Genomic DNA, 23,613 nt, shown 5'->3' on the forward strand with positions numbered 1-23,613 from the left:
AATAACAGAACATGAGGAACAGAACACTGATTTTCTGTAATTCACCAGTTGGCATATCAGCAAAAAGCAGAAACTTACTTTTTGAAAGAATTATCCAATTTTCTTTCCCTTGTCCCTACCCCATTTCACAATAGATGTTTCAAAACTATTGATTTGCATATGCTTGAAGTAAACTATTGCCTGAAAAACTCCTACAGCAGGACTAAGCAAAACCACTCTTCTGTAAACACTTCCTGTGCTATTTAGAATAGACACTGAGCAAGTCGAAGTCCTGTATCAAAATTCAACTTAGATATTTTCTCTTAAACTGTGTAATCTTCGGTGATTGAAGTTGTACTGAATCAGTAAGATGCCTTTATTCCTTCCCAAAGGCTTTTTGGGACTACTGCCTAACAATCAGTTCCTAACCAGCCAATTGCTTTTTAATTTTTATTTTGCACATTAGAAAGTAGCCCATTAAAAGCTGATTCCTTGAGAAAAAAAAAGAGGAAATATAACACCTGCTTAGTAAATGGCATAAAATAGCTCTAAAGTGAGGATGCATTTAAAGTGAGAACGTATGAACACAGATGTGCTTTTCTTTATGTGAATTGCTAATAATGTTTCTAAGACTTTTGGGAAACTTGCCTTTGTTGATCAGTTCATCAAAGAGTTAAAAGAACAAAATTGTGAGAGAGTTTGCTTCACATCAATCATTTGCTTCAGAATTTGAAGATCACTCTTCCCTTTTAATCAGCACATGGAATATATTCTCTTTTCTTGGAGAGGGCAATTTGTTCATTACTAATTGAAGTAGACTAATTATAAATGATTAGCATTTGAAGAAGGCTTTTAACTGCTATATAAGACCAGTTCACTGTGCGTTTCTCTGCACTTCTCATGAGTGTAACTTAAAATACATGATTCAATAAAGGCGTCAGTATAAAATAGGATTAAATGTACTTATAAGTCTTTAGCAGTCATTTCTGCTGGTCTTTAATCCTAAACCAAATGATGCTAAATATGCAGAATCACAAAAGGCAGAAATCAGGTAATTCAGTATAAACATTCTTGCTTTCTGTGACATATTCCTACTACTCTTCCAAGTACCATTTTCCTGCAAATACTGTTTCACAAAGAGTATTAAAAATACCTTTATATTTTAGTTCAAAATGGAGAGCAACTCAAGAGGTAATACTGATCCTGTAAATCTTAAAGAGTCAGAGAAATTTACATTGAAAATAATTGGACAGATTTTGTAGTTGCTTGGAATAGCAGCAACAGTATTGATAGATGCATTAGTTTAGAATAAAACCATCAAAATAAATTATTTACATACCTACATGTGTCTGGAACAGAAATAGGCTTGTTATCTCCTCTCCTTGCTCTCTGGTCATGACAATAGGTGCTGCTTTACTCTTCATAGTATTCAACCTGTGAACATGAATGTGCCTCCTGCCTTTAGAACAACTCACATTTGCAAGGCTAGGGCAGGGAGAAGGGCAAAAAGAAGTGACTTTTTTTGCTAGAAGTCCTTCTGAGAGTCCAGTTTTTCTCTTGGTGAAAAGATTCTTCACTTGACTTTTCTATTTTGTTCTCTTCAACTTGTCAGTTCTCCAGACTGTATCTTCTTTATGAAGGCCTCTATCTCTATAAAAATTCCTTATAATTCCCCCTCTCCTTCCCATGAGACATTTTAGGACCAGCTTTGAACATGAACAAGGACCAGTCTTGAACATGAACAGGGAGGTACAATCAGGTGTCCCCCCTATAAGAACAACCCTACACAGCATCATTAATATGGGAGTTGTGCATCAGTGCATGGATGAACATCCCTGCCAAGCTGATCCAAGAGTAAAATGAAATACCAGGTGCTAAAAAGTGCAGTGCACAAGCACAGTCAAGGTATCCTGTACTCATACACCATAACAAGACAGAGTGTCAGGTTTTCTGAGGCTTCATGATAAAAAAAAAAAAAATAATGAATGGGGTAGAGAATGATGGGGATATTTTTTACTTTGTCACCTGAGAGGAAGAGCAGTTAAAATATAGAGACTGAGACAAGAAGTCATTTGGAGTTCCTGCTGTTGAATTACTGGAAATTACTGAATGGGGAATTGGATGGGGCCATGGTGTTCCTGGCATGAGGAATAAACACAAGTAGATTGTGTTTCTTACAAAAAAGTGACCCAGTAGCACAAGAATGAAAAGAGAGGGGTGACATGGATATGACTTTGTAGTAGGAGTCTTTGCAGCAGCACTTCTAATACATGGGGGGAGACCAAATTTGTTTTGTATTTATAAACCAACATGGCAGTGAAATGCTGGTCAGTCAGATTAAAAAATGGCACAAGTGAATATCAAGATGCCTGTTTTAGTTTTGTAGAATTTGAAAGGTTGATAGCTGGTCACTCATAAAAAGATGTCAGTGACAAGGAGGCAATGGGTGCTGAGGTAGGGCTGTTAGATGCTTTAAAAAAGTAGTTGAATTTAAATTTGCAGGTAAGGGTAGCCTGAGATAATTTAAAGACAAGAGTGAAAGAGACAAAATAAAATGTATTTTGGATTCACCACCAAGAACCACAACAAAATCTAGAGAGAAGAAAGACAGCAGGAGAAAATTATCATAGTGCAGAGTCAGAGAAGCCAAAAGGGGACTGATTTCAAGAGTTACTTAGCTGTATTGAAGGGAGCTGGCAGTTCAAGGCAGGACACAGAGTGCTATTTCTGAGTGTAAAGAGATTAAATAGAGAGGAGAAATGGTAGTTAAAGAGGCTGGGGGGTGGGACAAGTGTGCTTTTGCTGTGACGTGAGAGGATGGGAAAGTAAGGCAAAGATTTACAGACAAAATAAAAAGAGAGACTAGCAAAATCTGAAGTTACCATTCCAGTTTTGCAATAGGTGAAATGAAAGTAAGTAGCAGGGAATTAAGACAAAAGACTGTGATGAAAGAAAATGCAGAGGACTGAAATAAGTTCTAAAAATACGTCACAGATGTTTCTTGAATAGCCAGACGGTGATCATTCTGCCTACTGAGGGTGATGAAAGTAGGCAGGTCCAGATATTACAGGACAGGCTGCATTATTCTGTAGTGCTCTGATCCAGGCTGCCTCGTTTTCTGGCTGAAGCATTGTGGAGGGAAGCTGGGGGTTGGATTCCTTGCAGTTAGGCTGAGATGGATCTGAACACACATGTTTCTGCATGAGGCTGTTACCCAAGATGAGTGTCAGCTAAACCACTGAGTGACTTTTGAAGAGGCAACGGGTTAAACCTGTGGGTTAGGCATGCCATGAGTGGGTGTGTGAACATGCTCTGAGCTCTAAAATGAGATTCTAAAATGGGAGTCTAAAAACCTAAACATTATCCCGTCAATTTTTCTTATTCTTTTGGCATTGAAACAGGGTGAAATTGAGACAAGTAAATACAGAAATAAAGTTTCAAATCAAAATCAGATAGACAGTGTTTGCAAAGTCTTATTATTAAAGGAGATAATGAACAGAAACTTCTTGGATCACAGAGCTGAAGTCAGATATCCAAAGTCGCATCTATTTTAGAAGTCTGAGTCCTTTTAAAAATGGTTTTTAGGCTTTTCATCCCTTTCTTCAGAACTGATCTGCCATTTTTGTGTGCTCTTATTAATGTTTAGTAACTGCAGGGAGGTTGATGTTCCAAACAAGAAGATGTTTGGGGATGTCCTTCTTTTTCCTGCCTCCCTTGTAGAAAGTACCCAGTTTAGCATATCAAGAGTAGTGAGATTTTTGTATCATTATAAAGATAGAAGTACGTTTTAGCTCTGCTATTTACCAATGTTGCCATCTTTTGCACAGACACTCTCTGCACAAACTAAAACCAACTGTAGGAAAATGTGTTATAAACCATCTCCTTTAAATATAACACAGAAAACAACTGAAGGGTAGTATTGCAAAGTGAATTACAAGTGGCTTTCACAGCTTGTACTGCGAGTATTCTAACAAAGTCATCAAACCAAAATATAACACTAAGTATCCAAATATCCTTGCTATCATACAAAACTAAATAGCCTGTAATTTTTCTTTTTTTTTTTTTCATATGCCAAAGGATTCTTTCAAATGTATTTACCATAGTAATTTTCCCATTATCTCCTAATTTTCTTGCAAATTTGACTCAGAAATACTTACCTATATAAAAATTCCTGATATTCCTCCTCCTCTCTTAGTTTCTCTGTTCCATTTTTCCATCTCATATCAGAAGCAAAGTGTAAGTGTATTTGCAGATTTCTCATTTTTCTCTCCAGCTTTTCTCCACCAGCAGGCCTTTGATTTGAAATTGTAAGGCAGTTAAATCTTCTGCCAGCATTCTTATAAACAGATTCAACTTGTCCTTTTGTCGATGTTTCAGCATGTAGCCAATTTCCTCTCTTTTCTTGCAGTTTAGAAGACCTCAGATAATTCTGCCTCTGTTCTCTCACAAATATATGAAATTCTAAGTAGTCATCTAACTTCACATTCATGAGGCAATTTCATTGCCACCAAATTGCAGACTTGGCAAAACACTGTCCATCTGCCTTTGAAATGATTTAAGAAAGGATTGAATTTCAGAGATGCTGGTACAGACAATCTAATCTGCTACATGTCTGCTTGTACTTTTACAGAATAGCCTTGTTCTTTTGCATATCACAGCATGGAATGCTTAAACTGTTGTTGAGCTTAGTTAAAGTTTCCATTCAATTCACCAGCGCTTCACATTTTATTTTATAAAAGACAAGGTCACTGGGATTCATAGAATTTGGCCTAAAACTGCTGATTGCAGGAAACAATGCAGTTCTGAATAGATCTTTAGAAAGGACTGTTCCGATGTCAGTATGCACTCTCATGTGGCTTGGCTGCAATTTTGGGCTGCTGAAGTAGAAGTGGTGAATGCTTTTACTTGTGTTCCAAGCTCTGAGTTAATGCCTTTGCAGATAGTTTATCTGGGAATGGTATAATATATTAATCCTCTAGGTTTATTTAGATAACCCCTTCCAAAGATTTAAGCAGTTGCCGCCTCAGATTCTTCTGTCTGAAGCTGGTCAGATCATCTGGAATCTAGGGTTTTTTTCCCTTTTTCATCTTCATTTTAGGACTTTCAGTCTGCATGCTGTAAGCATCCACAAAGGAATGTGAGCAGCTGTGGTTACAGAGACATGTCTGGGGAGCAGCAATGTGTGTTCACAGTGGCACAGTGGCCCGATGCGTGGAATTCTTGTTGAAAAAAAGTATTTATCCTGTCTCTTGAACAATGTGTTTAAATGTAGAACAAGCAAAAATTCTGACTTGCTGTCCTTTCTCAGTAGTCACTGTCGCTCAAAAAGTAGTAGTCCAAAAACTTCAGTGTTAACTTCCAAGCACACTAAATCTGCTGCAGTCGGGAAAGATATTAAATACTAAAAAAAGAACCATACTGACTAAGTTGCTGGCTCTCAGTCTGAACAGGCTCATACATCTTTTACCCTCCATAGCTTGTAGACTCTGACGTAAGAGAGAAAGAGTGGCCATGTACTCGGAGAGAAGGCATTTTCATTATGTCAAAAATAAATGGCTGAAAGCTGAAGTGTGGCTAGTGCTGAGTGTACTTCCTTGGCAGGAGCTGGTAGCATTCTGAATAGCAAAGCCTTTGAGATGTTTCAGTAGTCCTGTATTATTCATTTTGATGACATAAATGTTTATTATCTGTCTCTAAAAATAGACGAAGTGAATTTGAGAATGTTATAATGTGAATAAATGGCAAGTCGATGAAAACTCTTTTGGCAATGTATCTAAGCCACAATCAACTGCTCACAATTTTTGTCATATAAAGACTTTGGGGAGCAGGAGGAGTTAATGTCTGCAGGCTTATTGGCTCTGTGTACATTTGCTATGACCCTTTTGTTAGTGAAATAACTCAGGAAGGAGATAGGAATCAATGCAGCACTGTAGGCAGTGTAAACGAACTTGTGCATGTTTCGAATATAGTTGTTAAGATCATATCTTGTCATGCTTGCCCAAATGATAACAAATCCCAAATACATTCTTACCATGGAGCTGCTCTAAACCAGACTGCAGGCATGGATATTTTGAGCAATAATCCAGAAATTTGTAACAACATATTTTGCTGTCTCTTTTTGCCAACAGTACCTAACTGCTGCTGTAAGCTGGACTCAAAGATGCTGATGTGTGTAACTGTAGTGATGGGTTTATGGTAAGTATTTGAAGCTGAATTTTTCTTTTTCTTTTTTTTTTTCCTTGAGATTTATGACCTATATTTCAGTTAGTTGTGGAATAGCCTTGGAGTGTTTATGAGCAATTCTTGTGATTTTTCAGCTATATTCCTCAGTTTTTGTCCCGTGCAGTAGGATAGCACTCACAAAAGCATATTTTAGTGAGTTTTAAAATGGTATAGTCTTCTATATGCTACTGAATGTTTGAATTGTGATCCCTTATTGAATTGTGCCCTTTATTTGATATGTTGTCAAATGCCATTTCAAATTTCTTTGCACTACTTCATCAGACTGATGCTCATTTGTCTCTTGCATCATCTTTTGTCTCTTTCATCATCTCTTCCACCATTGCAACATAGCAGTAGGAGTAACAGCCTGATTTAATAATCTGTTTACAACATTTCATAGGTTAAATAACATCTTTTTCCCAAGACAGAACCACTTTTCTGAAAATTAATTAGACATTTAGCACCATTGAAAAATATATTTTTTAAAAAATGTTCAACATTTTGGTTTTCCCAGAAAAGTAAAAAAAATAAAAATCGGTGTGATTAGGAGAACAGTAGCCCTGAGGTTATTCTCTTCTATCTGTTAAAATCCATTCCTACCAGACATAACAGGAGCTCAACTTCATGGCAAAATTGATTTGAAGTGCATCTTCACTCTTGACTTTCTCTGCGGTGGCTCATTTCCCTTTTCCGTGCTCCTTTTCAATGGCATTCTTCCAAGCTGTGAGACTGAGAAGTACAAGCCCAACACTGATTTCAGCAGGGAACTGCAGAGACATTTGCCCTTTATTGTAGATGCAGAACATAAATTGAATCCAGGGAGAGCAGCATCCTGAAATTACCCTAGGAATAATTTTTCTAGAGCAGACATTTAGATGATGAGCATTGTTCCCTTTTGCTAAGCTTTTTTAATATCATAGAAAGTCAAGCATGTTCCTACTGTAAATATTGTATATCCCTTTTTTAAACATGATTTTTACACAAACCCTTTTGAGTGGCAATACAAATGCAAAATACTTAGAATCCAAATTAATTCAGAAGTAGGAGATCCAATTTGGAACTTTGCACAATAAATAACTGCTGAGTGTGGATTTTGATGGAGCATAATTTATCAGATAAAACTGCAGGTCATGGTGTATTTAAGGCCACTACTTCTAATACTGGATTTTATTGTAAAATCAATTAATTGATCAATTAATTATAGTCAGTCATTTATCATTCTAATGCAGACACTTTTTCTCCCTCAAAGTCAGACTACGTCTCTCTCATAGGAGTCATGCTTTCCAGAGCACTTTTTATTTTATTGGATTAGTTTGGAAAGGGAGAAGAAAGACCTCAAAGCCACACAGGCAGACAAAAACAATCATTTTGCTTCCTCTGCAAAGGCAAAAATCACAGGCAAAACCTTCATCTGCAGGGAAAGAGATACTAGCAACATAAACTAGAATCCTGAGTTTCTCGTTGCCCTTGCCAAATTGAATGTAGGGGCTGTATTCAGAAATAGTTTATGGGACTTTCCACAGGAGTTAAGAGTTCATATGGTGTTGCCAGAATGTGTTCATAGTACGAGTCAAAAATTCCTCTTAGCTTGCACCAGTTAAGAAGGAGGTTCTTGTTTGATTGCCTGTGTCTTGCCAAGGGGTGCACATATCCAATGGCACTTCAGCAGCGTGGCATTAAACATGGCAGCAACTGTTCTAAAAACCAATCACCAGGTCAAAAATCTACAAGTTGTCTTTGTTCCCTTGGACAAGGGAAGGTTCAGAATGGAATCCAGACCAATTATCTCCATTTAATAGGAAATGCTGATTGTAAGACTACGTATTAACATATTCTTCAGATGGTGTTCCCTATCCTTACCAGACTCTTTCTTTTTCTGCTGTTATTTATTTTTCTTATGTCTGTCACAATGAGGCAGAGCCAGAGAGGTGGGATCAGGGAAAATTGAAATCTACATCCTCTGTGTGTCTGCTGTCTTTGTCCAGTGGATTTTCTATAATTACTGCTCCTTTTGAATTTCTTCTCTTTCGAACAGTGCTATTAAATATTCAAGGGGCCAGAAAGAAAAAAGAGGAGAAATATCTGTGATGGGTGCAACCAATCATTCACATGCTGGTATTTGGATCTAGCACCAAACAATTCTTACCTGGGGTTTATTTATGGACCTTCAAATATATATATTTTTAATGTACCCTTCTATCACAATCTGGCATTCATAATTTAACTGTCTATAATCAAACTTCCTGTGATACCTGGAGGTGTACATACACTGACTATATATAAAAGCTTTGTCTATAGGTTTTTTTAATTACACAGCCTTCATTTTGATGAGGCTTATGATTTAATCTATTTTAATTACAAATCCTTGTTTTCCTGCTGTATGTTTTACTGATCAGTTGTTTGACCATGTGATACATATATTTCAGTGATTTCTTTCATATAAATTTAATTTTTCCATGTGAATCCCAAAAAATAAACAAGCGTAAAAAATTTCTTAAATGTTAATGCTCCTTTAGAAATTATTTTTACTGACAGTCTAGTCTACATTGAAGTAATGCAGATTATAAATTCTATACAATTTTCTGCAAAAACAATAAAAAGGCGAACACCCAGAAATTCATAGGTTGAGTTTTGCAATTTTAAGAGAAGGCCATCATCAGTCTTTCATTCCTAGTGAGATTACATGATTAGAATCACAAAAGAAAACATGTTTTTTACAAATTTAAATAACAGCTAACCATGGGACAAGTTGTAATCTTATTGTTCTATGTTAACAGTAACTCTGATGAAGGGGAATCACTTGCTTCTCAGGGAATAAAAGAACTTCATATCTATATGACTTGTAATCTTATTGTGTGGCTTACATTTGACTTTTTTGCCATGTTCTTCACGTCTCTCAAGAAACAATGAGAAACTCAGTAAACTGTGAAAAAGTTCCATTAGATAACATCTGTTTTCTGGTGCTTCCTTTTTATTTTTTTGCCTTGAATAAGGTAATCTAGCTTTTCTCCAGAATGTTTAACAACACTGACTGAGAAAGAGATTCTAGCATCAGTGGGTCACTAATACATTTTTGTCAGTGGTTTCTCCTTCAAGGTGTTACAGTTTTCACACTTGGAAATCCAGCATGAGTTCATTGAGACTGAACTTTAGGATGGAAATAAATAGCGATTACATCATTAAGATTTTCTCTTGTGTCAGGGAAAAATAAGTAAAATATTCTTAAACCTTTATCTCTTTCTGTCTTGCATATTGTAAAGAGGTCAGCATAGCAGATTTAACCAGGAAGATCCTAAAGGAAGTTTGTGTGAAACCCTTTTTTCACAGCCAAAGTATATTTGTAGTCTGAATATTTGAAAAGCTCCATTATTACGTTGGCATACAATGTTGCTAGTAACATTTTCCAAAGGAGGCCTGGTTATTTAATTCAACTCCCAAATTTTTTGAACAGAAAATATTGTAATAAGAAAATGCTCAATATATGCTAAATAAATAATTGAAATTTGCATATCATAGGGAAGTGCCTGCCATAGAGAGGTTGATTATAATGAGATTTATTACACAGGGAAAACATTTTTATATGCTGATGTAATTAACTATGAAAACTTGCAGTAGTGTGCTAGTATTGCTTATTGCCCATATTTGCTTCCAAGGCAGCAAATTTATTGAATATGTTCTGTATAAGCCCTAGGGGTGGAATCATAGAATGGTTGGAAGGGACATTAAACATCACCTAGTGCCAACCCCTCTAGCATGGACAGGGACATTTTTCACTAGACTATGTTGCTCAAAGATCCAACCTGGCCTTGAACATGTCCAGGGATGGGGTATCCACTACTTCTCCAGGCAATCTGTGCCAGTGCCCCACCATCTTCTTAGTAAAGCATTTCTTCCTCAAGTGTGATCTAAACCTACTTTCTTTCAGTTTGAAGCCATTCCCCCTTGTCCTGTCACTCCAGGCCCTTGTAAATAGCCCCTCTCCAGTTCTCTTGTAAGTTCCCTTCACATACTTGGAAGGCCACAATTAGGCCACCCCCAAGCTTTCTCTTTTCTAGAATGAACAATTCTGTCAGCTTTTTATCACAGGAGATGTTTTATATCCCTCTAATCAACTCAGTCATAGAGTACTGAAAATTGCTTTGGTATTCCACGTAGTTTTCAGAACTCAATTAAATATTTTCAAATAGCATATTACTGCAGCCAGAGTTATTCATTAATGCCAGATCCAGCACCCTTTGAAATAAATGTATTTTTAAGGCTCTGAACTTCAGACCATATACTCAAAGACAGGGAGGTATGTAAATGGAATGTGATTTCCTGTCCAAGATGAATACATGCTTCTGATCATATCTGTATGAAATATTTAGATCCTGGTTTAAAGCACTTCAGTGCTGTTTTAACATTTAAGCATATGAGTTGTCAGTCAGGCTGTTTGGGCTTAGAATTAGCCATGAGGCTGAGAACATGGTAATCAATAAAGTTCTCAAATAGTACTTCAGACTTTTCTCTTGGATAAGAAATATTATCAAATAAATTTTCCTGTTTGATTTTCATATTCTGATCTCATGGTTTGTTAGGTCCTCACTATGCTCTCCTTCAAAATGATTCCCTGAGTATAATAATACTCTATAAAGTGGCCTATTATTATAAATGAATAAAGCACAACCTCTTAAGCAAGAGGAAAAGAACATGTGAAGTGCAGATCTCAGTCAATCTCTTTCAAATATGGGGAATTTTCACAAAAATTATTGTACTTCAAAAATTCTGTTTCCTTAATTTATGCTAAAATTATTTAAAATATTTTTCAGTCATTAAAGCTCCTCACATTCTGTCCTTTCTCTTGGTGCATAAAAGTATGTAGTTATACAGAATCAGGAAAGAGAAAGATAAGAGAGGAAGACACATAAAACTGAATTATTTGTGTCTTGAACTGAAAAAGAAAGAAATAATAGATGAAGTTTGTTTTATTATTTTTCCACAGCAAAAGACATCCAGGTAGTCTTGATCAACTATGTCACAGGATAACAAACAGATGGGAAGGAGCAAGTCTGAATTTAAAAATATAACCCAGTAGTTGTTTAATTTTTAGGGCAGAGGTAGGAGACCCTATTAGAGAAGCCTCCTGGGTAACAACACACTAAAAACTTTCTGTCTTCCTGTATGGGTTGGATAATATTTTATTTGATTCTGAAAATCTCTGTCATTTATGTGTTATGTAGCTGACTATGCCAAGTATGTGGCTTTAAAATGATCATCCATCAATTTAAGGTTATAAGCTTTGATAAATTTCCAATTAAAAAAATTGTTAAAAGTAGGAAGCAAACTTGCTCATTTTGAATGAAATAGGCCATTGTTTAAATCTAATGACAACACATCTCCTGACAAACAAAAAAGGACATCCAGACTCTGATGATGATGCTTATGATTTTACAGTTATTTGAGCTTTTTACTTTTACCCTTGATCATTATGGAATAATGGTCCCAGACTCTGAAGGGAGAAGGAAAAGTGTGTGCTCAGTTCTTCTCCTTTGAAAACATTCTGTAGAAACATCACTTGTAAAAGGAATTAATCTTTTCTCTTTATCTACTATGGCTTTATTCTCCTTAATTTTTCTTCCTATTTAAAATCCACTGTTTATGCATTTTCCTCTTCTGGAAGGTGCAGAAAGCTCAAATTCTCTCTTTCCTGTGACACTAAGCTTTTGCCGTTCCTCATATATTGTTTAACCAAGTGATATCTTGGTTGTCACCAGCTCAGTTTTACCAATATAAAAAGAGGCAATATTTCATATGAAAACTTCCCAATGTGGAAAATGATAGTGCAGCCTGCCCTTCCAGACAAACAAATGCTATCTACCAAAGCAGGAGCTGGTGTAAAAGTAATAGTTTTGAAAGACATGCTACAACCAGATCATTTTTTAATGTTGTTTTTGCAGGGTTTGATAAAGAATGTTTTCTCATAGAGGACATAGGAAATTTGTATTACTGCACTGATTTTGTTTAGTAGAAAGAAGTGGTTTGTTTTCATTGTTTGAGAGTGCTTGTGCAGATTTCCTTCCTACAAAGTAAAACCTGTTGGCTTTTGCTGCAGGGAAAAACAGAGGCTTTATGACCTGTTATGGAAAACATTTCAGTTCCTTAAGATGAGGCGAGACAAGAGAAGATTGTATAGCAGTAAATCAGCTTGCACTGAATCTCCTTCATCATTAGATTGTGTTAGGTTAGTTATGTCCCTCTTCTTGGTGAAATCCCAAGGCCCTGCTTAGTCTTTTGTGGCATTGGAATTCCTTGTGATATATTATCAGATTATCCTTGGACAAGTACTGTATCTTTCACTCCTAGAAATAAGCAATCTGCTCTGTAGCACTCACCATTACATGGAGTCATTTATTACAGCAGAACTTTGTCATTCGATTATGCTTTTGTACAGAGCACATGGCCAAAAATCTCAATCACAGGTGTCTAAAGTTGGTTAAAGAAGTTGTTGGTGTTCCAAACTTCAGAGATGCTGATCTGGTGCTGAGGTGCCTGTGTGCTATTGTCCATGGCAAAGAGGATCTTACTGCACTCATTTGCTGACTTCGGATGGTTTTTCAGACTGGGAACATTTTCCTATGGCATGTGAAATACTTTTCCTTCTTTTGTATGTTATTTTTCTCAGCATGCAGTGAACTGACAAAAGTGAAAAATATTTAGCTAAAGCTTTAACTATTTCAGCCTACTTATTATGTTCAATACTTTCCTGTTTGCCTCATTTACATTTCTTTTTTTCCCATATTTTCATGAGGAAAAGCTGATTATAGGTAACCTGACTAACAGTAAGAGATTGTGGCATGGAAGAAACATGTCAAATTCATAAACAGGTTGTTTTTGTGAGATATATTTTGTTATGCTGCTTAGAAAGGGATTTAAATAGATGATAATTCTGTTCCAGAAACAAGTTATCTTTGGTTTAAACTTAACTGCTGCTAGTAACTACTTTGTGCTTGAGGCAGGAATTCCTTCTGTTTCTGTGTGTAGTTGTAGCATGCTAACATAGCACAATATTAGCAAAGGTACTTGTGTAGCCCAGGAAGGTCTGGCTCTTTCTAACCTTGTGAAATCCACTAGTTATGAACTATTTGCTCCTGCACTTAGCCCTTTCCTTTCTTAACCCCTGGGCAATGTAAAAGAATATCATAAAGAAATAGGAAGATGATGCACAAAAGGTAATTGCCTCTGCTCTGTCCATTCCGAGAGGCAGGAGAAGGAGATTCTGTGATGGAAAACTAGTCTTTGAGAATGTAGAGGACCTGGAAGGAGAGAACAAAGCCTCAGAATGGCACTGCTTAGGAAGGAAGTTTTGGATTTGGTCACCTTTTACTAATTCCTTCTTCAAGTCACTCCAGAATTTATTGTACACCCTTGCCCTTCCTTGCTGGCTCTGCTGTGAGGTCAGTTGTTGGCTAATACATGCAAGAGGCTCTTAGGCATAGTACAGTGGAGACAAATTGCCTCAGATCACCAGGAAAAATGGTGCACAATAAGGATGTGTATTAAAAAAGAGATTTTTATCTTTCTTCCTATTTCAGCTGTTTGAACCTATTTACTATTTGAACCATGATTCATTTGTATTTCTACTGGAAACAATAGGAATCCAGCTGAAGTGTTGATCTTTCAGGGCAACTACCAGCTCAAGAGCATTATTAAGTCTTTTTTTGTGCAGCATGGTACTATAAATATAACTAACGTGGCCTGATTTTCACAGAATCAGAGAATATGCTGAGTTGGAAGGGACCCACAAGGATTATTGAGTCCAGCTCCTTCCCCTGTAGAGGATCATCCCCAAGGATCCCACCATGTGCCCAAGAGTGTTGTTCAAACACTTTGTTAACTCTGTCAGGCTTGGTGCTCTGACCTCTTCCCTGGCGAGCAGCACCTGATCATCCTCTCTCTGGATGAAGAACCTTTTAATGACATCCAACCTAAACATCCCCTGACACAACTTCAGGCCATTCCTTGGGTCCTGTCACTGATCACCACAGAGAGCAGATCAGTGTCTGCCCCTCCTCTTCACCTCTCAAGGAAGTTGTAACTAGTGAGGTCTCCTCTTAGCCTCCTCCAGGATAGATCAAGTGGCCTCATCTGCTCCTCATATGGTTTCCCCTCAAGGCCCTTCATCATCTTTGATGCTCTTCTCAATGCTCTCTCTTAGCTTAATATCTTTCTCGTATTGTGGTGACCAAAACTGGTCACTATAGTATTTATATGCCATATATATGCCATGTTCCTATCTTAAATGTCATACATATGCCATGTTCCTATCTTATAAAACTCACATTACTCCTATTTATCACTGTCTTGTGTAAAACATTCCAATTGTGTGTCATGTCTTTCCTTTTATGCTGAGAAAACATATTCCACTAATCATCTGACTCATTCATCATTTACTAGCCTTTGGTATTCCTGTGCTGCTGCTGCAATAGCTGTGCCTGCTTCTATTAAGTCTTAGATTACTGTTACAGGATGCTACTTGAAGAGGTTAATTTTGGTAAACAAGCACTGGTTAGTCTTCAAGAGCAGAAGTGAAAAGTCACCCAGAGTAGTGAAACATTCAGATTTTCATCATCCTACTGTGAACAGGGCCTTTCAATTGTTTCCCAAGTATCCTGTTTGAATCTGGCAGTGGAACACTGTCATTAGAGAGGAGCAATGAAGGTGTGACAGCACTTTGGGCAAGCTACCAAGTGCATGCAAAGGTCAAATAGTGGATGAAAAAAGAGAGTAGGAATTAAAAGAAAGGAGGAAAATGCCAACATTATGCTGACGTTTTCATTAAGAAAATCACTGATAGATGAAACAAGTCTGACATTTACTTATAGGGTGGTGGAAATCACTACACTGTGTGTGCTGCATGTTTTCCTGTTCAGTCAGCATATTGTACAGCTGTGATAAAGGGGCCTGTAATCATTTTGCAATAACGGTGATACAAAATTGTTCATTGACTCAGCTTTTCCTCCATTAGGTTAAATATATTGTAACTGGCCATATAAGTCAATTTCTTTCACTATGCCTCCACACATATCATGGCTGTAATCATTGTTTTAAAATGATTTCTCAGATGGTGCTACTTTTTACACAGATCATCCACCTTTCCTCTATCTTCATTTAAACACGTGTTCACTAAATTCCTGTAACTGGGCAGCACACATTTTAAAGTCTCATTCTAGTTATATAGCTAGAAAATTTCACTGCAGGGCTGCTTAGTGGGAGGAGAAATTCATTAGGCCTGATAAATCCACCACGGACTCTGGTGGGGTGCATTTCTGCATTCACTAGCTCAAAATGCACATGAGAGAGTTAAGTCTCTGTTGGACTCATCCAAATGACATCACTTTGGCAATATAAGGAGGTCATAAAAGGGTAAAAGCCTTTATAAATACTCCTTACTTGGGAGGTGTTCTGGGGTTACAGGCAGGTTCAGAACGGTCCATTATCTGGCTCTTCTGGACAGGTGGAAGGCAGAAGACTAACTTTAAGCTTTCTCTAATTGATTCAAGAAGTTCATCAGGTTCCCAGGCAATGTGAAAGCACTAGAAGATTGGTGGCAAATTTGCCCCCTGGAAACTCAGTAACAAAATTCATACTTTGAATTTGAGTGTGGCAGAGTGAGAGGCCAGATTTAATGATGGATGCTTAATCTTCTTGGAAGATCCTTGCAGCATTGAGCCAAAATCCCTTGAGGCAATGGGACACATGGCCTGTTCATTTCAATTTCTTGTCCTTTAACTTTTGCTCCTTCTGCTGTTTCTTCATCTGCATCAGAAGTTTCATTTGCACAAAGAATGGTATTAAAATTAGTGTGCATCTAAAGACATAGACATAGGAAGGTACTTCAAACATTGATCACTTCAATTTTACCACACACAGCTGGGATGGGATGTGCAGGGCACCAGTTCACAGGCCACTGGAAAGGGACAGAGAGGAGCATTGGTTTCGCAGAACTAATCTTTGGCTATCATGGAATCATCACTAAAAAATGGGGAAACAAATCAAACACAGCAGTTCAACCAGAGGATAGCAGTGACCACTTAAGTTGGCCTGTGCTGCTTCTTTCTGTTACTGAGTGGTAACAAGCTATTAGGGAAAATCAGCACCCTAAATTTTTCCAAATCTTTCTACAGCTGAGTGTAAGCATGTAGAAAGATCAGGCAAGGAGACACTAGTAGGTAAAAATGGACTGGAACTGAGAAAAGAGGAATCCTTATGCTTGGAGTCAGGGTCATATTTCTATCTCAGGTCCTGACTCTTCCCAAAGAGACTCTGAGGAGCCTGTTTGACTAACATAGACAGTGCATACCTGGTAGTTTACTCACAGGCTTTCTTTTGGAGTACACCAGTGAGTTCCTTTTCAAATCAAACCAGAATGTGGTTTTGCAGTCAGCTCACTCTGGGGACAATTCATTTTTAAGTGTATGTAAACCTTTGGCATCTTTGTTTACATGGTTTTGCCACACTATCTTGGCAAACCTTGCACCCTAAAATATCTTCATATGTCATATGCTATGCCCATGGCACAAAATATAGACTCAGCCTCATGTTTAAAAAAATAACCTTCTGGCAAATTATGCCTGGATTGTTATTTTACGTGTTTTGAACAGGAAAAACAGCCCCCTTTTTCAGGATGGGTAACAAAAGAGCAAAAGGGGCCAAAGGCACTGAAGCCAAACACTGAACAGTGTGGGCTGCAGTACACTTTGGACAGAGTTAATCTTTTATTGATGAAATCAAACCCAAAGGAAATGGAGATGCAAGTGCGCTGTACCAGGAGGTCTGATGTCAGAGAATGTTTTTTGTAGTGTAAATGTAGTATAAATGTAACCTTTATCTTCTTATAAGTGTTGCCAAGCAAGACCAAGGTCATCAAAAATGTCTGTTTGGGGTCTGACAATAAATAGAGGAGTTTGAGTTCTAGACAGAAAACTTTTCTTTTTCTGAGGCAGAGACATTTCTTTTCATATGATGTTGCCTTTCATGGCATCAAGCTAGTTAGCCTCCAAAAAAAAAACAAACCAGGATATAGCAAAGGATGTGGCCTTATTTTACAAATGTTAAAATGACTGAGGAATGTGGGAGAGAAGTTCCATATTTCTGTCCTTATCCTTCAGATTAAATTTAAGTCCATACTGATAATTTATTCAATCTGATATTTCTCATTGAAGAATCAGGGCATGAAGAAATTAATCATTGCGTTCCTTTCAGTTCGGGGTGGGATTAACAGGTACCACATATGGAATATTTACTAATATTCTTTTCCATGACCCACAAAATTTAGTTTAGCAGGGATTTCTAATTTACTGCACTGTAGTCCTGTGGGCAGAGCTCACTCCATACATACTGGACTGTAATCCTTGCAGTTAGGAAGGAAATAGCATCATCAATCCAAACACAGTGTCAGTAGGAGAAAAAAGAGAGCTCAGGAAAGAAAGCTAGTGTGGTTTTTTTGGTTTTTTTGGTTGTTTTTTTTTTTTTTTCCCTGGGTAAATACAACAGTAGTATGTTGATAATAATAAAATTATCTTTTTCTAATAAACTATATTTGTAAACAAGTGTGGTTTTTGTATTTGTTGATGTGATAAACCAAAACCAAATGATGCACTGAGGTAAAATATATATTTTAAGGTGCATTTCTAACAGTTCTACTGCTTCAGAAAATAGGGGTTTAGAGTCTGTATTCTGTTCCTGTATCTCCACAGTTGTCTTCTGCTTCTCTTTCCTATTTTCAGCAGTTTCTGTGACAGTGTCACACAGTCATTTCTGTTTAATGATCATAATTGTTAGCTTGAACTTGTTCTGTGTTTAACAAATGTATAACCTCCAAAAATTAATAATAGCTTGTGCAAAACTGGGAAAATGAATTTATTCCTATTTCTATCTGCTTTGAAACACATACTGTAACTAGCCATTATCAGTTAAAACATGAACACTTAAAAAAGGGTGGGGGAGCTGAATTTACAATCCATAATACAACCAAGTGGTAATGAATGCAATACAAATAACACATTCAAGAAGCTAGATGCCTGTTACAATATAAGAATTTTGCACTCATGATATTTTTTATACGAATGTAGTTTCATTTGAAATAATAAAAGTGTATGTGTTGTAGCTAATATGCATGTATACATTTTTTTAGTATATATTTTTTAAATAAACGTATAATCAGAAAGTCAAAATGCCTAAAGTATTGAAGTAAACTTGTGATTCAGTAAGGCCTTGGAGATGGTGATTAGGTACCATAGTTGCAGGCATATTATACAGACATAAGAGAAGATGGGTAATTTAAGTGGGTAGAAGACTTCTGAGTATAACAAAACGCATGCTGCAAGTAGCAAGTGGGCTTTGAGGAAGTTCCAGTTGGCTCTGTAAGATCCTGAACTGCACTTTGAAAAGATAATATATAATATCCATTAAGTTTTAATAAGGAGTAATATGAAAAAAAAAAATTAGCCTAGGTTATAGTTGTAATAAGTGAAAAAAATATGTGATGTAGCAGATGTATATCAACAAGCTTGTTTCATTTCAGAAATTACTGTCTTTTCTGAGGCTGTCAAATTATTTCCAAATGGGAAATAATTACCCACTACTAATTTCTACCAAAAGAATAAGAAATAACCCAGCATTAAAATGGTGATTTATCTGGTAGATCTCACCCCCAAACAGATAAAACAGTTAGGGTGGTGCTGGAAACTGAGTTACTGTCCAGATTGTGCCGCACGCTGTCTGATTTTCCTGAGCTTTTTAAAGAGATGTATCTCTCTGGTATAGATCCCCGTGGTCTACTTACAGGGAAATTTCATTACCATGCTGTGCGGTCCTCACGGTGCTGAAAGTAAAATATTGGATTGACAGGTTCTTGTTGTGGAGCAGGGCTTATTGATGATGGAAAGACTGATTCAATCTCTAATCCTGAAGAACGACCTGCCACCTGGAGTGATAGTATACAGATGGGTGCAATCTAAACTCCCTTTCCACCTCAAGTTGCATTTCGCTGTAGATTAACAATGTGATTCCATGTAATGAAGATGGTTGCTGGGTGCAGTGGCAATTTTCCATTACTGACACACCGTGTCAACAGTTCTGACAAAGCTGTAAGGACAATGTTTAAAAGTGCTACATCTGGCTGGGATGGTTGCCAGCTTATTAACAGCCCCATTAAAAGTACCTGCAGAGATCTGTGCTGGGAGAAGGGAACATAGTGCACTGCTTCCCCTGCAACTATCAGGCATAATAACGGTCTGATATCACACACTTGGAATAATAGTGTTATGGTGGTAGAGGAGCAGCTCTTTTACAGTTTTATTTTGGTGAGGGAATATTTCATATTTTGATTTGTGTTGAAGCCAAATCCTGTGGCCTTACTCAGGCAGATATACCACTGAAGTGAATGAAAACTTCACCTGAGGGTGGAGTTCCATGAGTAAGTTGTGATTTTACTAATGATAGTTCCAATAAAAGTACTCTAAAGATGTTTGCATATGTGTGTATATATATATAACAGTTTTAAAATAAATATATTACTATGCTTTTAATTACCCATTATTTTTCTTTCCTCTTGAATGCCTGTGCAAGGCTTCCAGTGAAGCATATATAATATGAAAGGGGTTTAAGGCATTTTTCTGACTATGAGTAAAGGGCTGTGCTGTCCCAGAGGACACTGCAGAAGGCACAGCACATTTGCTGGTAAGACTCTCCCCATTCCTTGTGAATGCAAAGGGAGCAGTTGCCAGTATAATGATAAATGGGCTTCTGATCCTAGCTCTCTATAAGCAGTTTCTAGTACAAGTTGAAACACTCTCTCTAAGTTCAGTACTTGAATGCTGAAGAAGATTCTCACACCCTCTCTCTTAAAAATCCGTGTAGCATCTGCCATAATTCACTTCCAAGCCGTGTCTGTTCATGTATGCCAAAGGATCTCTTCATGCTGAGCAATCCATGTAGCCTGGGAACCCAAGCCCAGAGCTTGGTGAGGTCACCTGAGGTGGTGTGGCTGTGGTGAGGTCACTCAGTGCTCTGAGCTGTCTCACCAAGTCTGCTTTGGAGGGCTGAGCTTGGGACAGCACAGAAATACCAACTGCACCTCAGCCTGTCGGAACCCTTCCTGTCACTCTTGGCACCAAGTGTCATCTTCAGGATGACTTCAGAGCTAGCTGATCCTGAAATGAGAAAAGGAGCCCAGATGTGGCCATCTTATTGTGGCTGTGTGATCAGTGGTGTCAATAAACAGTTGGAGGCTCTTCACATCTGATTATAGTTCACTTCTCTGGTTTGCTGGTAAGTTCATGTCTTTGCAGCCCAGAGGAAGATACAAGTCTTTAGGTGCTTTTGTGTGAGAGTGCTCATGCTGTGGTCTGTGTCCTTCCTGTTTCAGCTGCCTAAGTGGTTGAATTTTCAAAAATTTGGGGCAATGCAAGGGCTCTTGACATTTATTACACATGGAACTTTCCACATGTGGCAGAAATAGAAAACTATGTTTAGAACAAGCAATATGACTTCATGTCTGTTATGCCATATGTTTTTCCTCCTGCTGCTGTACCAGAGAAAAGGGATGTGGAATAGCCTGACCTCATTCTGACCATGGCTTTGTTTGCAACTCCTTAGGGCTCTTACAGCCACATGAAGAATTATCATTCTGCTGCACCATAGAATAGACAGATAAAATACATATCTATCACAAAACCTGGAGCAAAGGAAGTACAGTTTTGCACCTTAATTCTGCCTAAAAGTCTGCCAAGCATACTCTGAAGCTTATATTGCATGTTATTTAAATTTTTTTTTTAAGTAACCATGAAGCTTTTGGACTTGATATGAGTCATAGCAACATACATGTAATGCCTATGTTTTGAGTCATGAGTTTTATGTCTACCAAGTAGGTCACATGAAGAGTTCTGTGCAAAGACAAAGGATAAAACACATATAAATTTTAATTTGACTTGGAGCCTGTTCTGTGCTTTAGAAGTAAGGAATGAAAACCGGTGAAGGCCAGTCATTTTGTAGTGCTCAGTTCACACTTTGACTCATTAAATTGTCTGGTGGCAGCTCAGAAGCAGAAACACAAGTCTGTGGTGTGAATTCTCTGGCTTGGGAGACGGGGTTGATCTGACAAATGAGCTTTCCTAATTTGTTTTATGTTTTACTCACATACTGAGATAGCTGTAGGTCTTTTAATCCACCTTAGGAGAAGAAAGAAAGGAAAAATAATGAAGGAATCTAATTTAAAAATCTAGCTTTCCCACCTGTGCTGAGAAGTTCCAGTGACTGAATATCCTACCTTGCTCTGTGCCCAGAGTGTTGACTTAAAGAGTTGCCTTCCAATTGAGATGTTCCATGGGCAGTGTGCAAAGATCTGTATTTACATGACTTTGTGGGACTTGTATCTGCCTGTAATAACAATTTAGCTTCATACTTTTTAATGTAAGTATCTTTTGCTTACATTGCGTTGGAACTAACAAATTACATCCTTTAAATTAAAAAAATAAACACAAAATGTTATGCTGTTATTTTTTGCTATAACTACCCCTGCTTTTCCCATTTGGGAATAGTCAGTTACAGTCTATTTCACTTTCAGATTTCAATACTTGGAATATACTTTTTTATCTTTTCTAAAATTAGAAATACTTTACCTTCTGATGGAGAAGGGGGAGTCATCCTTATTCCTCTCAAATATATTCTACTTAAATGTATTTCTATGAAACTCATTTGTATAGAAATTAATATTTGAGACAAATCTGATTAAATGGTGTCTCTCTCAGCGAGATATATAAAGAAGAGTATTGCAGGCTAAGTTTGCTTTTTTTTTCAAAAGAATCTGTGATTGTTTTAGCACATTCACCTTAAGCTATATGGTTAAATTAGTCACTGGTGCTACTGCACTAGATAGGTACAATAGTACCTGTGTTTAGATGCTACTCCCGGTAATGGGTATGTAAGATGAATTGTGCCAGTCCCATTAGTGCACTGTCTAGCTACAGCCAGATAATTCCTTTCTTTTAGAATTAATATGATCTCTGTTTCTCATAGTAGGTCAGGCATCATTTTCATTTCTTTTTCTATCCCTTCACAGACACTTATAAATAATGATGGCTCTCTTACATTTCAGAGTCCTATTGTAGTTTCAGCTGTCTTTTTTTTTCTTCTTTCTTCTTCAATGAGTTTGACTCCTGGAACTCTTTGTTCTTTGCCATTTCCCTTCAATTTTTGTTACTTAGCTTTTATTTAGCTTTGCACCTTGCCTCATCTTGCTGCTTTTCATTTTATTTGTAGTTCTGGATCAGTTCCTTCACTTCCAGTAATAGTCTTTTCAGGATGTGGGACTTCTAAAAGCCTTTTTTTCTTCATGGTCTACTAGCTGCAAATTTCTCTTCTTTAATAATTGGCTTGTTTTGTCATTTTGTCTATTGAACTCTGTCTTTTGTCCTACTTATACAATGCCTAATGTATCTACACAAGATTTCCTCTCAGTTTATTTTTTCCCCTTCCACTCTAGGATGATGTTTGAGACTAAGCCAGGTAATGGGCTAAAGCCAAAGCTCACTACAGTCTAGACCCACATAGCTATATGGCTGGTAGAATCCAAGTGTCCCTGTATTTAATAATCACACACTGCCTAAAAATCCTTGCTTTCCATGTGGCAATAGTGCCTAAACCCTTTAGGAAAGTCTCCTCAAGAGCAGGTGGGATATTTATTAACAACCACTATAGCAAAGCTGTGTTCTCCCGACCTAGAGGAGTGTCATCTTGCTAGGCTGGTACTACACAGCTGAGTAAACTTGACTTTTAGGATTGCCTTAAAGTCAGTTCCTTAGTGTGCACTTGTAAAATGGGTCAAAAATTTATAGAATACTTTGTCTAAGGATGGTTCCATATGAGGTGTCTTCTCTTTCTCTGTACATTGATTTTAACAGCCTTTGATCTACAGAGAATTACAAGAAAGACTCCCTTCTTTCCAGCCCTGAAACAGACACCAGCTAGAAATCTTACTCAATGTGTTCTTTTATCACATTTTTTTCTTACTTTCTCCCTGATTCCTCTGCCTGTTTTTCTCAGCAGCTGTTCTGACATTGTCCTTGCTTTGCTCTTGTCTTTCTTTTCTTCCTCTCTTCTTTCTTAAAAAACCCTCATGTCACCTTTCCAGCCACCATATGGCTTGGATATGTAAAGTCTCTATGTTGTTTGCAGGGATAAATGTTCCCAAGAGTTATGTAATTTCCGAGTGTTGGTGGGACAAAGAATACTATAAGTAATGGTGGGACCCAGACATATTTTTCCGTAGATTTCCTTACCAATAAATTTTTTGAAAGTAATGAGCATGTTGTAGAAGATCAGTCGTTAAAAATGCAAAACACAAAGAACTGTAAACAACTTTGATGGCCTGAT

The 23,613-nt window shown here is 37.3% G+C and overlaps 1 protein-coding gene across 3 annotated transcripts in view; it reads left to right on the forward strand.

Moving 5' to 3' along the window:
• Positions 1 to 23,613, forward strand: part of PCDH10 (protocadherin 10) — a 237,785-nt gene that overhangs the window by 174,762 nt on the left and 39,410 nt on the right. For all 3 annotated transcript variants that reach the window (XR_010360721.1, XR_010360723.1, XR_010360722.1), the window contains one exon: positions 6,108 to 6,174. The gene's annotated coding sequence lies outside the window, so the exon portion shown is untranslated. The remainder of the gene's footprint in view (positions 1 to 6,107; positions 6,175 to 23,613) is intronic.

Source organism: Passer domesticus, chromosome 4 (genome assembly GCF_036417665.1).
Source record: "Passer domesticus isolate bPasDom1 chromosome 4, bPasDom1.hap1, whole genome shotgun sequence".
NCBI classification, from domain to species: Eukaryota; Metazoa; Chordata; class Aves; order Passeriformes; family Passeridae; genus Passer; species Passer domesticus.